This window comes from Dipodomys merriami, unplaced genomic scaffold (genome assembly GCF_024711535.1).
Source record: "Dipodomys merriami isolate MVZ:Mamm:240054 unplaced genomic scaffold, mDipMer1.0.p SCAF_14, whole genome shotgun sequence".
Taxonomy (NCBI): Eukaryota; Metazoa; Chordata; class Mammalia; order Rodentia; family Heteromyidae; genus Dipodomys; species Dipodomys merriami.
In genome coordinates this window covers 11,655,971-11,670,695 of record NW_027202715.1, presented here as the reverse complement: position 1 = coordinate 11,670,695, position 14,725 = coordinate 11,655,971, and positions in this window count along the sequence as shown.

Here is a 14,725-nt window from a genome sequence, read left to right as displayed (position 1 = left end):
GGATTTTTCTAGATCAGGACAAAAGCATTCTTTCCTTTTACTTTTCTTTCTTTTTAAAACAATAATTTTTAAGCTGTTGACAAAGGGGTTTTAATTCAGCATGTGAGTTCATGAGTATAATGCATCTTGATCAGTGTCACCCCTTCTATCATTCTCCCCAGTCTGTCTCAACACAAGAGCCTGCTTGACTCATTCTAACTGCCTTAAGAACTGGGCTTCCAGTGACATTAATCTAGATGCATTATACTCATAAACTGGTATGCTGAATTGAAATCCTTTTGTAAAACTACCTAAAGACAATACTTCTTAAATTTAAATAATAAAAAATACTGGAGTTACAAAGCTTTACACTGTATTTGAAGAGACTTAGTTTCCCCCCTTAGAAACACATCTTAACTGTGGCATTAATTTTAAGTGTGTTATTTGTGAATATTTGATGCATTAAATAATTTAGCATATGTAAGACCTAAGATATAACCATTACATATCCATGAATTTATTACCTAATTGAAGAAATAGAACTGACCCAATTTATAGAAATTTCTGTATGAAATTATATGCTTTCCTATCTCAAGTAATCACATTTCCATATTACTAGTTTTTTTATAATTTTTATTTTTTATTGTGAAAATACTGTACATAGGGGTTATAATTACATGGACAAGATAATGAGTACATTTCTTATCAAACATTGTAGCCTCCTCCTTTGTTTACCCTTCCCATCCCTTCTCATCCTCCCCCCCCCATATTACTAGTTTTTAATCACTTACTCCCTTACTTTTGGTGTAGCTGAGAATAGCAGCCATAATTCTAATACTTGCTTTGTTTTGATTTTAAATATACGCAAGTTGTATTGTTCAAATTGTTTCAAATTTTTTCTTCTTTTCTTTCTGAGAGTCATCTATAGAATACATCTTTTTCTCAATGTAGTATAATTATAGTTTTTTGTATGATATGTCCATTTCCAATTTTCCTCCCAAGTGATACTTACTACCCTTTCTGATATTGCAAATAGCTCAGCTGTGCAGTATCTTTACACTTGGGTTCCTTTTGCCTGTATACAAACAGGTTCCCAAGAATGCCAGGGCATTCTGGAATGTTCACGTTCAGTTACAACAAACAATGACAAATTTATTCTCAAAGTGGTTTTTTACCATATCAACCTCCCTCTGACAGTTTGTAAAACCTGGCTTTGCTCTACAAGCTTCCAATTCTTTGTATCATTTGGCATTAACTTTTGCCATTCAAGAAGATATAAATTAACTTACATTGTATTTAATGTATATTTTCTTGATTTGCCTTTCCTTTTCTATAATATGTATTTTGTTATTATTTTAATAATATGATTAGGTCTTTTGTTAACATTTTACTGTAAAAACTTCTTTAATTCTCTTGGAGTATGAGGAGTTCTGTATATGTTCTATGATGCAATTTTTATTAGTTAAAACCATGGGGAAAAATTCCCTTGGTTTATAACTCATCTTTTCCCCCTCTTTATTGCCTCCTGATGAACAGAACTCCTAATTTTCTATTTAAATTTAATTAAATTTGTGGGGGTTTTGTGGTCTGACTAAGAAATTCTTCCCTACCTCAAACTAATAAAATATTTTCTCATATTTCTTAGGAGAATTTTGATATTTCTTTTATGATTAAAGTAATCTACCTAGAATTGATTTTATGAGTTATGTAATATACAAATCTGATTTCAATCTCCACACACATATCCAACCAAATACATGAATACCACTTATTTGAAAGGTTTCTTCCAAAAATTCTAGAATTCAGGGTTCATCAGTTCATATTTATCTGTATCTAGACTCTTAATAACTGTTCCATTCTTTGGCTATCTCAACTAATGATATTTACCATAGTATAGCAGATTGTGATAGCTGGGCTTTTCTATTAATTCTTTTGGTTTGCCGGGGGGGGGTATGTAAAGTGTACTAATTGTTTTGCTTTTTATATTTTTTCTCTAACCTGGCTTAGTTAGCTTGGAACTTGTGATTCTTCTTCTTCTGTTGTGGCAAGATTACTGGCATGGGCCACTGCGCTCAGCCTGTAATTTCCTCAGTAAAGCTTACATAGTTTTTGTTGAGAGTATACCTTTATCTGTGACATGTTGTTTGTTTTTGTGAGATCCCTTTTTAAAAGTAACATTTTCTATGCTTTGTTACTAGAATATAAAAGTACAATTTATTTTTGGATCTAGGCTTTGCGTAGTAAATATTCACATCATTCGTGTTTATTAATACCTGTCTGTAGAATCCTTAGAATACGCGATATGCTTATGGTGATCTGTAAATCTTAACAGTTTTTCCTATTTATATAACTCTTATTTTTTCATATCATATTACACTAGACAAGACATCCAGAACAAGAGTAACACTTCTAACATTGCTTCTGATCTTAGAACTGTCCTAGATACCACAAAACATACTGTGAACATAACAGATAGATTCTCTGCACCTACTGATGTGTTTTTATCCTTTAATGTGATGAAATTTAGAACTAAATGTTCTATCCTAAATCACCCATATCTTCCTGGGATAATTCATATTAGACATGATAGGCTATCCCTTTTTTTACATAATACAAATTTTTTTGAAACAAAGTTTTAAGATTTTCACCTCTAAGTGTTTTACCAAAAGTTCAGTCCTTAAAACACAGTGCCAACTCACAAATAACAAGAGCCATGTTTTGTAGGAAAGGGAAAAGAAGACATTGATTTGCCAGGCAAAGGAGGAGGCCACCAGACGAAATATTTCAAAAGCTGCTACTCTCTTACCCCACCTTGACATGGGAAATGAGGGGATAATTTTTGGGAGTACTAGAATTAGCTCAGGGCTTCCTGCTTGCTGGCAGGTACTCTAACACTTGAAGCATGCTTATAGCAATTTTTGCACTGATTATTTTTAAAATAGGGTCTTGCTTTTTATATTCTTCTATTTATACTCCCATTACAGCTAGGATGACAGGCACAAGCCACCAATCCAAGCTTTTTCTGTTAAGAGTAGTCTCATGGCTGCCCAGGCAGCCCAGAACTGGGAAGCCCGGTCTGCTAAGTAGCTTGTGCGACAGTTGAGTGCAATCATACTATGCTGAATTGAGGATGGTTTTAAGAGAAAGTCTGGGAACTAGGGTCTTGGCATTAGCATAAATGCTAGAAGACATGACTCAGGGATTTCTTATCTCTTAATTTGGTAGAGCCAGTTTTCAAAACTCTAAATATTTCTGACATTATTTCCCTCAGTCCCATGGTCAGTGCGTAAAGAATGTGATAAACCAGTCAGTGCCAGAAAAAATACTTAATTTTGAATTCTCTAGCTTGAGAGAATGGAGGGAGGAGGCAGGAAGAAAGAGGAATAAAAATATAAAAATATGTGTGTGTGTTTTAAACATTAGTAATTAAGCAAAGCAGGTGGGCTAGTTAATGCAAGTTACTGGGCAAAACTTCAATTTGTGGATGTATTTAGGTAATTGTAGTCATTTCTTTTCTTGTACCATTGTATGTAATTTTGCTATTATTCTTCTATATTAAGATTATATTCTCTGGTGCATTTGCATACTACTAGAATTTTCTGTGACTTGGATGTTAGAATGTAAAAGTCTCTTAAGCTTTTTGCTTGCTATCTTTTATTGGGGTTTTTTTTTGGCAGGGGGGAGAGTTGGTCATGGGGCCTGGACTCTGGGCCTGGGTGCTGGCCTCAGGTCTTCAGCTCAAGGCTACTGCTCTACCACTTGAGCCACAGCACCACTTCCAGTTTTTTCTGCTTATGTGGTGCTGAGGAATCGAACCCAGGGCCTCATGCATGCAAGGCAAGCACCCTACCATTGAGCCACCTTCCCAGCCCCTTTTATGGTGTTTTGAATGGGAGAAGTTCTTAGTAATTGTACCAAGGTGCTTAAGGCTAGTGCTCTATCATCTGAGCCATTATTTCACTTCCAGCTGATTTTGGTGGTTAATTGGAGATAAGAGTCTCACAGACTTTGACCTGTGATCACCTGATCTCAGCTTCCACAGTAGCTAGGATTATAGGCATAAGTGAGACCCCTTTTTAATACTCTTTAGGGGCTCCTTATGCTCTTTTCATGTATACATGCAGTGTATTCCAGTCCCCATCACTTTCTCCTCTTTCACTCTCTTTTCAACGTTTCCTCTACATACATACCACCATGCCATGTTACTTATTTTAGTTCTAGATATTTGCATGTGAGAAAAAACAGGTGACATTTGTACCTGAGAAAAGCTTGGCTTTTCTCATTCAAAATGATGATCTCCAATTCCATCCATTTTTCTGCAAATGACAGAATATCCTTCTTTTTAATGGCTGAATGTTCCACTGTGTATATGTAACATCTTTTATTGTTGCTCATTCATTCTTGGTTATTGGACACCTAGGCTGATTCCACAGCTTCATGGTTGTGAATTGTGCTGTTATAAACATGGGTGTGCATGTGTCTCTTTTGCATGGTGATTTACATTGCTTTGAGTATATGCTCCAAAATGATACAAGAGGATCACACAGTAGTACTAATTTTCATTTTTTTATGGGAGCCTCCATTCTGATTTCCAGAGTGACTATAGTGATTTATATCCCAACCAACAGTATTCAGAGATTCCTTTTGCAATTCCGCATCTTCACCAACATTTGTTGTTTGTTTTCTTGATGACTATAATTCTTACTGGGGTCAAATGGAATTTCAGTATTTTCAGTTGATTTTTTTTATCATGGTTAAGAACGTTGGGAATTCTTCCATGTACTTATTGGCCATTTGTGCTTTTTCATTGGACAACTAGCTGTTTCCTTCATTGTCTGTTATTTTGGCATTTCATTTTTTTAGCTCTTTATACATTCTGGATATTAATCATTTGTTTAATGAAAAGATGAGGTTCAATAGGTTCTCTTCCCTTGAATGAGGAAATTATTAACTATTGATTAATAATACTGTTGATTTTTACTTCAATTACCATCAATAAAATCAGAGATGTCTCTCCTTTTCAGCTATCTCCTCTTTCACAGAAAGGAGTCTTCCCAAATGGTCGCTTCTGAATCTATACATTTTCATGTGTATTTTAATTCTTTGGTAATCAGCACTTTTAACATAGAGAAACTCTGGTCTGACTCAATTTTGATAAGCTGTATTTTCTAGTAACTTTGCTTTGATTTTTTTAAATATATGGGGAAATTTCATATACATACTATCTTAATAGTGTTTACTTTGATGTATATTTAAATATGCCTTGTTTTGATTCTGGTTTTGTTTTGTTTTCTTTTTTTCTTTCTTTCACTTTTTTTTGCATGAGCCACAAGTTCCTGGTTTTGATATACTTTTAATTTACAATTTTTTGTTATTACTATAAAGGTGATATACAGAGGAATAATAGTTACATAAGTCAGGTAATGAGAACATTTCTTTTTGGACAATGTCATCCCTTCCCTTGCTCTCTCCCAGTTTTTCCCTCCCACCCACCCACAAGTTGCACAATTCATTTTTCAACATAGTGTCTACTAAATGCCACTACTGCATTTGTTTCCCCTTTGTCAGTTTTGATTCTTAGTATTGCTTTTTTGCTGGGCACTGGTAGCTCATACCTGTAATCCTAGTTACTCGGGAGACTGAGATTGGAGGATTCAGTTGCCCAAGCTGAGGCAGATAAATTCATGAGACTCTTATAGTCAATTAACCAGAAAAAATCTGGAAGTGGAAGTATGGATGATTTATTAGCACTCCAGCTTGGAGCAAAAAAGCTAAGGAACCAAACCCAGGCCCTGAGTTCAAGTCCCAATACTGGCATAAATCAAAAGGGAAAAAATGTTTTCTTTTTTCTCTTATTCAGTCTTTCTGAATTCTTTCTGAATATGTTTCAAGTAAAATTCTATACAACATTGTGATATATTTTCTTTTTAGACCTTTTTTGTCTTTAGTCCCATTATTCAGCTTTTGATTTCCTAAATCGGATTCTCAGTTTATAGACTTTATTTTTTTTCTTTCCTACATGATTGTTTAAATTTCTGGGTTTCACTGCACTAATGCTTCTCAGTATCCTGCAAGTTTCAATAATATAGTTTCATTATTTTCTAAGTGTCTTCTTATATTGCTTTTATTTTTTAATAATATGTATTACTTAGAAGAAAACTTGAAAATTCTGAGCATGTAGGAAATAAATAGTAAAATTATTTTATTGGTGAAATCTAACATAATTCCATGATTGGTAAAATATATTCTCTCTATTACTCAATATTTTGTATCTGTTGGTGCTTGATTGATATTGTCATATGGAACAATTTTACTAATTTTATGTGTGCTTACCATTTTTGTTTTTCCTTCAGTTCCATACTTCTGCATTAGATCAAGCTTGTTAATTGATTGCTGTTTCTTTTTATTCTCAGTATTCATGCCCATTTTATCTATTTGACCTTATACTACGTGATTGTATAACTCTTGGGTAATCACTACACAGAGCCTTGTTCTGAGCTGTCTTTTATCCCTCAAAATGTCTTAACATGGAGAAGTCTCTTGAATACTCAAATTCTGATTACTTATCTCTGGGATGAGGCCTATAAACCTATGTTTTTAAAGTGGTCCCTTGTAATTATGATGAATAACCAAGTAGGACTGCTTTTTGTTTGTTGGATTTACTCCAGCTGATGTCTTGCAAAGAACACATGCTCTAGTGGGCTACATAAGGACTATCCCCCTCTCTTCTGTCTGTATGATGAACCAACAGTACTTAGTCTTGAATCCTCAGAAGATTTTCAGTAAGAGTCTCTCCACTTAAGATATCTCACGGCTCTCATGAGAAAATTGCAGGAAAACACAGAACACAAGTTTTCCAGAAATCATTGACATGGTTTCCTCAACAAATACTTGGGAATTGAGGTGAGCAAAGTGGTGCCATGTAATGGGATGCTCAGCAGCACAGGAATTACTTGAGACTAGCCAGAGATGCAAACTCTCAAGTCCTTCCCTAGGCTTTGGATCTATAGTCTGCTTAGGAATATCCCCAGATTGGGTGGGGGGGGGGGTCTGGATATGCAAACTGAAGACACACTTTAATGATGCAGGCAGATCTCTATTTCTAATGAGCTTTCTAATGGCATCAGTATTGTTAGTAGAAGGACAATAGTAGCTACCACAAATGAGAGAAAACATGCAAACCTTTGTTTCTCTGGGTTTGGCTTACTTCACTTAATATAATTTTTTCAATTCTTTTCATTCCCTTGCAAATAGCACATTATCTTTCTTTCTAATGGATGCCTAAAATTTCATTGTGTTTATATACCATATTTTACTGACCTATTCATCCATTCATCCATTGAAGGGCATCTAATTCCATATCTTCGTTATGGTAAATAGTGCTGCAATGAACATGGTTGTTCTGTGGCTTTACTGTAGTCTTGTTTGCTCTATTAGATAAATGCTCAGGTGTGGAATTGATGGGTCATACATAGACACACTATATGGTATGCAAGCAGTTACAAATGAATTAACTGAATTATAATGGACTCTATGGAGTACTCAACTAGTATAATATTTTAAAAAGATGAAGTCAAAGCCCAACAAAATAAATACCAAAAATAGGTACTTGCAAGAGGGGGATAGGACCAAAGGGAGAGGGGTAAATGAATGAAGAGAGGGAAGAATTCATTGTATATACCACAAAATCAAAAATAAGGGAAAGGGTAAAGGAGGGTGAAGATGTTGAAGGTGTAACATGCATCAAAATGCATTGTATACATAAACTACTTTGTTAAATAACAAAAAAAAAATATTCAGCCCTGACATCAGTGTCCCCACCTGTAATCCTACCTACTCAGGAGGCTGAGATTTGAGGATCACGGTTCAAAGCCAGCCCAGCCAGGAAAGTCTGTGAGACTCTTATCTCCAATAAACAACCAGGAAACTGGAAGTGGCGCTGTGGCTCAAGTGATAGAGTGCTCACCTTGAGCAGAAGAGCTCAGGGCCAGAGTTCAAGCCCTATAACAATAACCAAAAAAAAAAAAAAAAAAAAGTCAATAAATATCCTACAAAATTAAGAAGAGGGAAGGGGAAGGGTTGGGTTGGGAGGGGTGGGTGAGAATGTTGAAAGGGGTGACATTGGTCAAGACACACTGTATTCGTAACTGCTTTGTTGAATGGCAACTCCTTTGCACAACCATTTACAAGACAATAACGTATACAGGGGAAAAAAAGGACAACAAGATAGAGCAAAGTTTTTCATCACAGAGAATGTGAACTGAAAGAAGAAACACTTAACATCATTTATGGATGACACTTTTTGCTATCATTGGCACCAAGGATAGAATTTGGGCTTTGTGTGTTTGTAAATCTGACAGATACCCCCCTACACACACACATATACACATACATTTAACATAGTACAGAAAGGCTGAGAATACTATCTTTGCGAACCAAAAGATATTCAGATGCCCAAGAAAAGACTGCTTTAAACAATTATAACCTCTCAACGTTTTTGTTTCCTCTAGGAAACTGTCTGCCTCCACCTGCCTGGCTCCTGTTGGTAATCACTGCAGATTTCCATAGCAGATTGAAGCTTTCTGACCTCTTCTGCCTTTCATGGCTGTCACTGGATTGTCTGTTATCTTAAGCAGCCACAGCTGGAGAAGGAATTCATGGAGAACATATTTTTCCTAATGAAAGGAGAGATGTATTTTTCTATTTGCTTTTGAGGGCGGAACAACCCACACAGGGCCAACACTTACTCAGACAACATCTGTTCCTAGCTGGTTCTGGGTCTTCCCATTTGCTCTGCATTTCTGAATGTCAGGTTGAGATGCAGGCAGGCAAAGCAGAACTCAAGGGCACAAGTACATGTTCCTCAATGGCCACAGACCTCACTTGCCTTTTGCCAAAGCTGGTCCACACTTGAGTCTCCAACATGTCAGATCTTGCTACTCTCCACCTTCTAGGACAACACAGTGAAGGGCAGCAAGAGGAGGCTTATTACAGGCCAAGAGCAATAGAGGAAACAGTGAAGTAAAAGCCTTAGTACACCTTCAACTATCTTCAGGGTACAGGCATTGGTTCTAGGTTAAAAAGACAAAGAACTGAGAGAGAGCAGTGTGTATAGCAGTCCACAGCCGAACCCAGTGGCCTTGTTGACCATAAGCTCAATCCTTGTTCTACCAGAGAAGTTGTTGAAATTTGTTATACCTGTTATGACTTAAGATGAACAAATGATTCACTGTTGCCTGGTGGGTAATCTGTCATGAGCCTTGGGTTGTTTCCTCTTCTTTCTGCCTGGAGGCCCACAGGATATTTTCTTTCTTTGTTTTTGACTTCTAAAAAATTTCATTATAATATACCTCAGTGTTGGCATTCCTAGTCAATTTCCCAAACTCAGAAATAATACACAGAATGTGATATTTTGATGTACAGATTCAGATTATTTTATTTACAGATTTCTAGCATAGTTCTAAACACCGATTTATTTTCATGTTTTGTCTTTCTTCTCCAAAGATCCAAATATTTATTAGGTATTTTGGACCTTCTTTGCTTATCTTCTGCTTGTATGTTTCTTCAGATTCTTTTCATCTCTTCCTTGGTATTTAATTTCATTTCCCATTTTATTATTCCAGTATTTTAGTCCATTTTCTTTTGAGAACTTCTCATTTAGTATTCTTTTCCTAGATTGTCACTTTCCTTCAAGTCTGTACGAAATTTCATCAATTATCCTTTTATCTTTTTTGTTCGGTTGTTTCCCTTCTGGGTTTTAAATGATGACTTAAAATTTGAAAAACCAAATGCTTGTTTGATAATATTTAATTCTTCTTTAAATGTTATACGACAGTTTTTCTGTTTCATTTCCATTTTGGAGAAATGTTTTTATTTCCTTAAGAATATTGATTCTCTCTTCCTATTTACACATTTCTTGTAACTTCAACTTCTGCTTTTCATTTTCTCAAAACTACTATTTTTATATATTTTATCTGGGCCTCTCTACAAGGGAACTTTTTGGTAGCCTAGCTTGCTTAATTCAAAAGTGTCCTTTTGGTAGAGAGTGGGAGAATGGAGTTTCTTCTCTCTAACTGTCTTCTGACATCTTTTGCTTCTATGGAATTGTTATTTCCTCTACATACCTCCTTCTTTACTATCAACAGCCTACCCAGAGATGTCTCTGCCTTTCAAGTAACCACCAACCCCCCCCCCATTTTCCACAGAACTGGAGCATGGCCAGGATGTTTTTTCAAGAGCTACATATTTTCAAATCTATTTAAAATAATTTTTCAGTTCTGAGGCCTTTTAATTGCTAGATAAACACTGTATCACTTGAGTTATTTTCCCTGCTCTGTTTTTTTAAATCTTTAATAACCAGTTCTTGAACAGCTCGGGTTAGTTTCAGTAATTTCTCATTTTATGGTGAAACTCTTTTTCCAGAAAAACCTTTAGCAATGCCCATTATGACACAGACCCACAGAACATTATCTTCTCTGTTCAGTTATTATCTAAACACCCACACTGACATGGTAGACTATATTGTATTATAGACTGTATTGTACATGGTAGACTGTATCGTGCATTTTTATTCTCCCATAAAATTTAACTCTCACGCTGAATCACACATCTAAATAACACATGAATCTAAGAAGAGAGTAAGAGAGTACTTAAGCTGAATGATGATGAAAACCTATCAAAATAAAACTGTTATTAAAATCAACATGGAAGTTGAGTGCTGGTAACTGTCACCTACAATACTAGTTATGCAGGAGGGCAAAATTAGAGGATGATAGTTCAATATCAGCCCTGGCAGAAAAGTCTGTGAGACTTCATCTCCAAATGACAAGCAACACACTTGGAGGCAGGGTTCGAGTAGTAGAGCAATAGACATGAGGAAACAAGCTGAGCCATAGTTTGGTGCCTTGAGTTCAAGCCCTGTAACTAGTGGGTAAAAAGCAATGTGGAGCTATCTAAAGAAATGAAACAAAAAAGGATAGATTTGGGGTGATATGTAGCCTAGTTTGTTCCACTGTGGTAACCGATTTACTGCCTAGATGGATCTCACAGCATGAGGTGAATCTTAAATATACACAAAATTTTATTTTTTTAAAGAGTTATGGGATGCTCATATAGCATTGTGATAGTAAAAGCACTGTATCAATTAACACTGTTACTTTGTGGGTGTGTGTGTAATAGTCCTGGGTTTAAACTGAGGGTTTGGACACTGTCCCTGAGCTATTTTGCTCAAAGATAGCACTCTACCATGTGAGCCACAGTTTGACTTTCACCTTTGTGATGGTTAATTGTAGATATGAGTCTCATGGACATTTCTGCCTAGGTTGGCTTGAAACCATGATCCTCAGGATCTTAGCTTTCTGAATAGCAAGGCTATAGCATGAGCCACCAGCACTTGGCTGCTACCTTTAAAAAGAAAAAATCTTCAATAAAATGACCACAACTTCTATCTTTAAAAATCCATACTAAGATAACAACACAACTATGTTTATTGCAGCATTATTTACCATAGCTAAGATATGGAACCAACCCAGGTGCCCCTCAGTAGATGAATGGATCAAGAAAATGTGGTATATATACACAATGGAATTCTATGCCTCCATCAGAAAGAATGACATTGCCCCATTTGTTAGGAAATGGAAAGACTTGGAAAAAATTATATGAAGTGAAGTAAGCCAGGCCCAAAGAAAAACAGGTCCCATGGTTTCCCTTATTTGCCATAACCAGTATAAGTCTAGGACAAGCAGTAAAGGTCAAAAGCTATGTACTTATGACCATATAAGATGATGTTAAGTGAAATGACCATATAAGATGATGTTAAGTGAAATGAACCCCAAAATAGGGACACAACTTGTTTTTTCTTACTTGCTATTTTTTTTTTGGTCAGTCTTGGGGCTTGAATTCTGGGTCTGGGCACTGTCCCTGTGCTCTTCAGCTCAATGCTAGTGCTCTACGGCTTGAGCCACAGCACCACTTCTGGTTTATTGGAGATAAGAGTCTCGCAGACTTTCCTGCCTGGACTGGTTTTGAACCGCTATCCTCAGATCTCAGCCTCCTGAGTAGCTAAGATAACAGGCATGAGCCACCTGCGCCTGGCTCCTTGCTATTGCTTTTAACATATCTAAAAGACACTGTGGTTTATTTTTTTGTTTCTTTTGTGTGTTCTTTCCCCATGGTATAATCTCTGTTATCACTGGTCAGTGCCCTGCATCTTGTATATAATTTTTTCCAATATGGTGAGGGGAAGGGAAATAACAAAATACTGAACAAGGATAGAGGTTGACCCACTGTAACAATGAGATGTACCAGACACTATGTTGAAAACGAACTTTACAACTTGGGGGGGGGGGGGGATGAAGTTGGAGAGGTGGGGAGGAAAGGGATGGTAGGAGAAAAACAAAGGAGGAGGTAACAATGTTAGGAAATGTACTCATTACCTTACTCATGTAATTGTAACCCCTCTGTACACTAATTTAAAAAAAATAAATAAATACAGACTGAAAAAACCTATAAAATAGAATAAACTAAGAACAAAGTAAACAAATTAACACAATAAAAATTAGAGTTGAATCAATTTAAAATTGAAGAAAAATAGAGAAAATAAATGTAAAGCTTTTTGAGAAAATATATTAAATTAATAATCTTCTGGTCAGACAAGCTTAGGACAGAGGGAGATGACATAAATCACTCATTTCAGGAGAGAAAATGATGACATCATTCATATTCCACATACATTAACTGGATGACCATGAATAATTGGTCAGGTTACCATTAATGAAACCAGTGGACCTAGATGAAAGAGTTGGTTTTTGTTGTCTTTGGTTTTTGTCTACATTGTGCTTGAACTTGGGCCTCATTTGAACCTCATCCTCAGCTTGTTTTGCTCTAGTTACTTTTGAGATATAACCTCACTTTTCTTGTCTTGGCAGCCTGGACTGCATCCTCCTATTTTACCCACCTATATAGGTGGCAGTTATGCATCATCATACCCAGCTTTTTTCATTGAGATAAGTTCTTCCAACCTTTTTGCCCAGACTGACTTCAAACTGCAATCTTCCCAATCTCTTGTCTACTGAGTAGCTGGGATTATAGGAATGAGTTACTGGTGGACCCAGGATTAAAAAGGAAATTTCTTGACATTCACAAACTACTAATTCCAATGAAAGAGAGACAAATCATGTGAAAAGCATTATGTTCATTTGTAGGAAATAAAAATATCTTTGCACTGATAACTAAAAATATCCAGCACTGATAAATGACTTTATGAATTTTATGAAACCTCAGAGTATAAAATCATGATAATTCCATTCTAGATAATTAAAGGAAAGAGAATACTTCATAAACCATCCTATGAGATTACCATTATTTGGATAGTAAACCAGAGACATTACAAAAAAACAGAAGCAGTATAACAATATTTTGTATACATATATATATATATATATATATATATATATATACATATATATACTTTTTACATATACATCTTTATATACAACAAAACACAAAAGAAACCTAGTTAAGATGTTTGTCAGAAAAGCAAAGCCTATTTATATTAATATCAATGTAACACACTATGATAATAGAATTTTTTTATTGTGAAAATACTGTATAGAGTGGTTACAATTATATGGGCAAGATAATGAGTACATTTCTTATCAAGCATTGTTGCCTTCTCTTTTGTTTCCCCTTCCTATCCCTTTCTATCTCCCCCTCCACCCCTTCCACTCCCCCACCCCCAATAATAGAATTTTTGAGTCATGCTTCTTTAGAACTTTTAGTTTTAGTTTTACATTCAGATTGGTGATGAGTTTTGTGTTAATCTGGGTACAAAGCAGGAAGGATAGATTTAAGTTTTTACTCAATATCCTCTTTCTCTCTGTTTCTTGGTTTGTGAACACGTCCACCCAAATGTTCTAATTGTTTCTTTTCATCTTCATCAAAAATCACATAATTATATACGCGCAGATCTATTTTTAGACTCATTGTTCAGTTGATATATTTGTCTAACTTTGTTCTTTTCTCATGGTTTAGGGTTACTTTATGCTTTGTGTATTTCCATAAGAATTATAAAAAGTTTGTCCAATTATATTCTTAAATAGCTTGCTAAGATTTTGATTGGTTGAAATGTTGAATCTATAGATTCATTTTAGAACTAATTGACATCAGAAGACTATTGATTATACCATCCTAAGACACAGCATTTCTCTCCATTATTTCAGTTTTATTCTCATTCAGCTGTATTTTGTATCGTTTCTAATATACATATTTTACAGATATTTGCAATATTTATAGCTAATCATTTCAGAATTTTATGATGCTATAAATTATGCTGTATGTTATTTTAAATTTTCAATTATTTGTGGCTGGTCTATAAAACACCATTGACTTTTATAAAGTAATTTTTATCTTGAAATGCTAGTTATTGCTTTTGTGTAGATTGCCTAGAAATTTTTACATCTTCCATAATGTTGCTGGAAAATAAAAGCAATGACACTTCTTATTTCCTAATCAAGATGACTTTGATTTTTCTTTTTTTGTTTATTTTTTATTTTATTTTATTGTAAAGATGCTGTACAGAGAGGTTACAGGTACAGTAAGGCAATGAGTACATTACTTGTTGATCATTGTTACCCCTTCCCTTGTTGTTGTCCCACTATCCCTCCCCACCCCTACCTCCCACACTCCACTCCACCTCCCACCTGAAGTTGTAAAGTTCCTTTACAATATACTGTCCTGTGGGTATCAT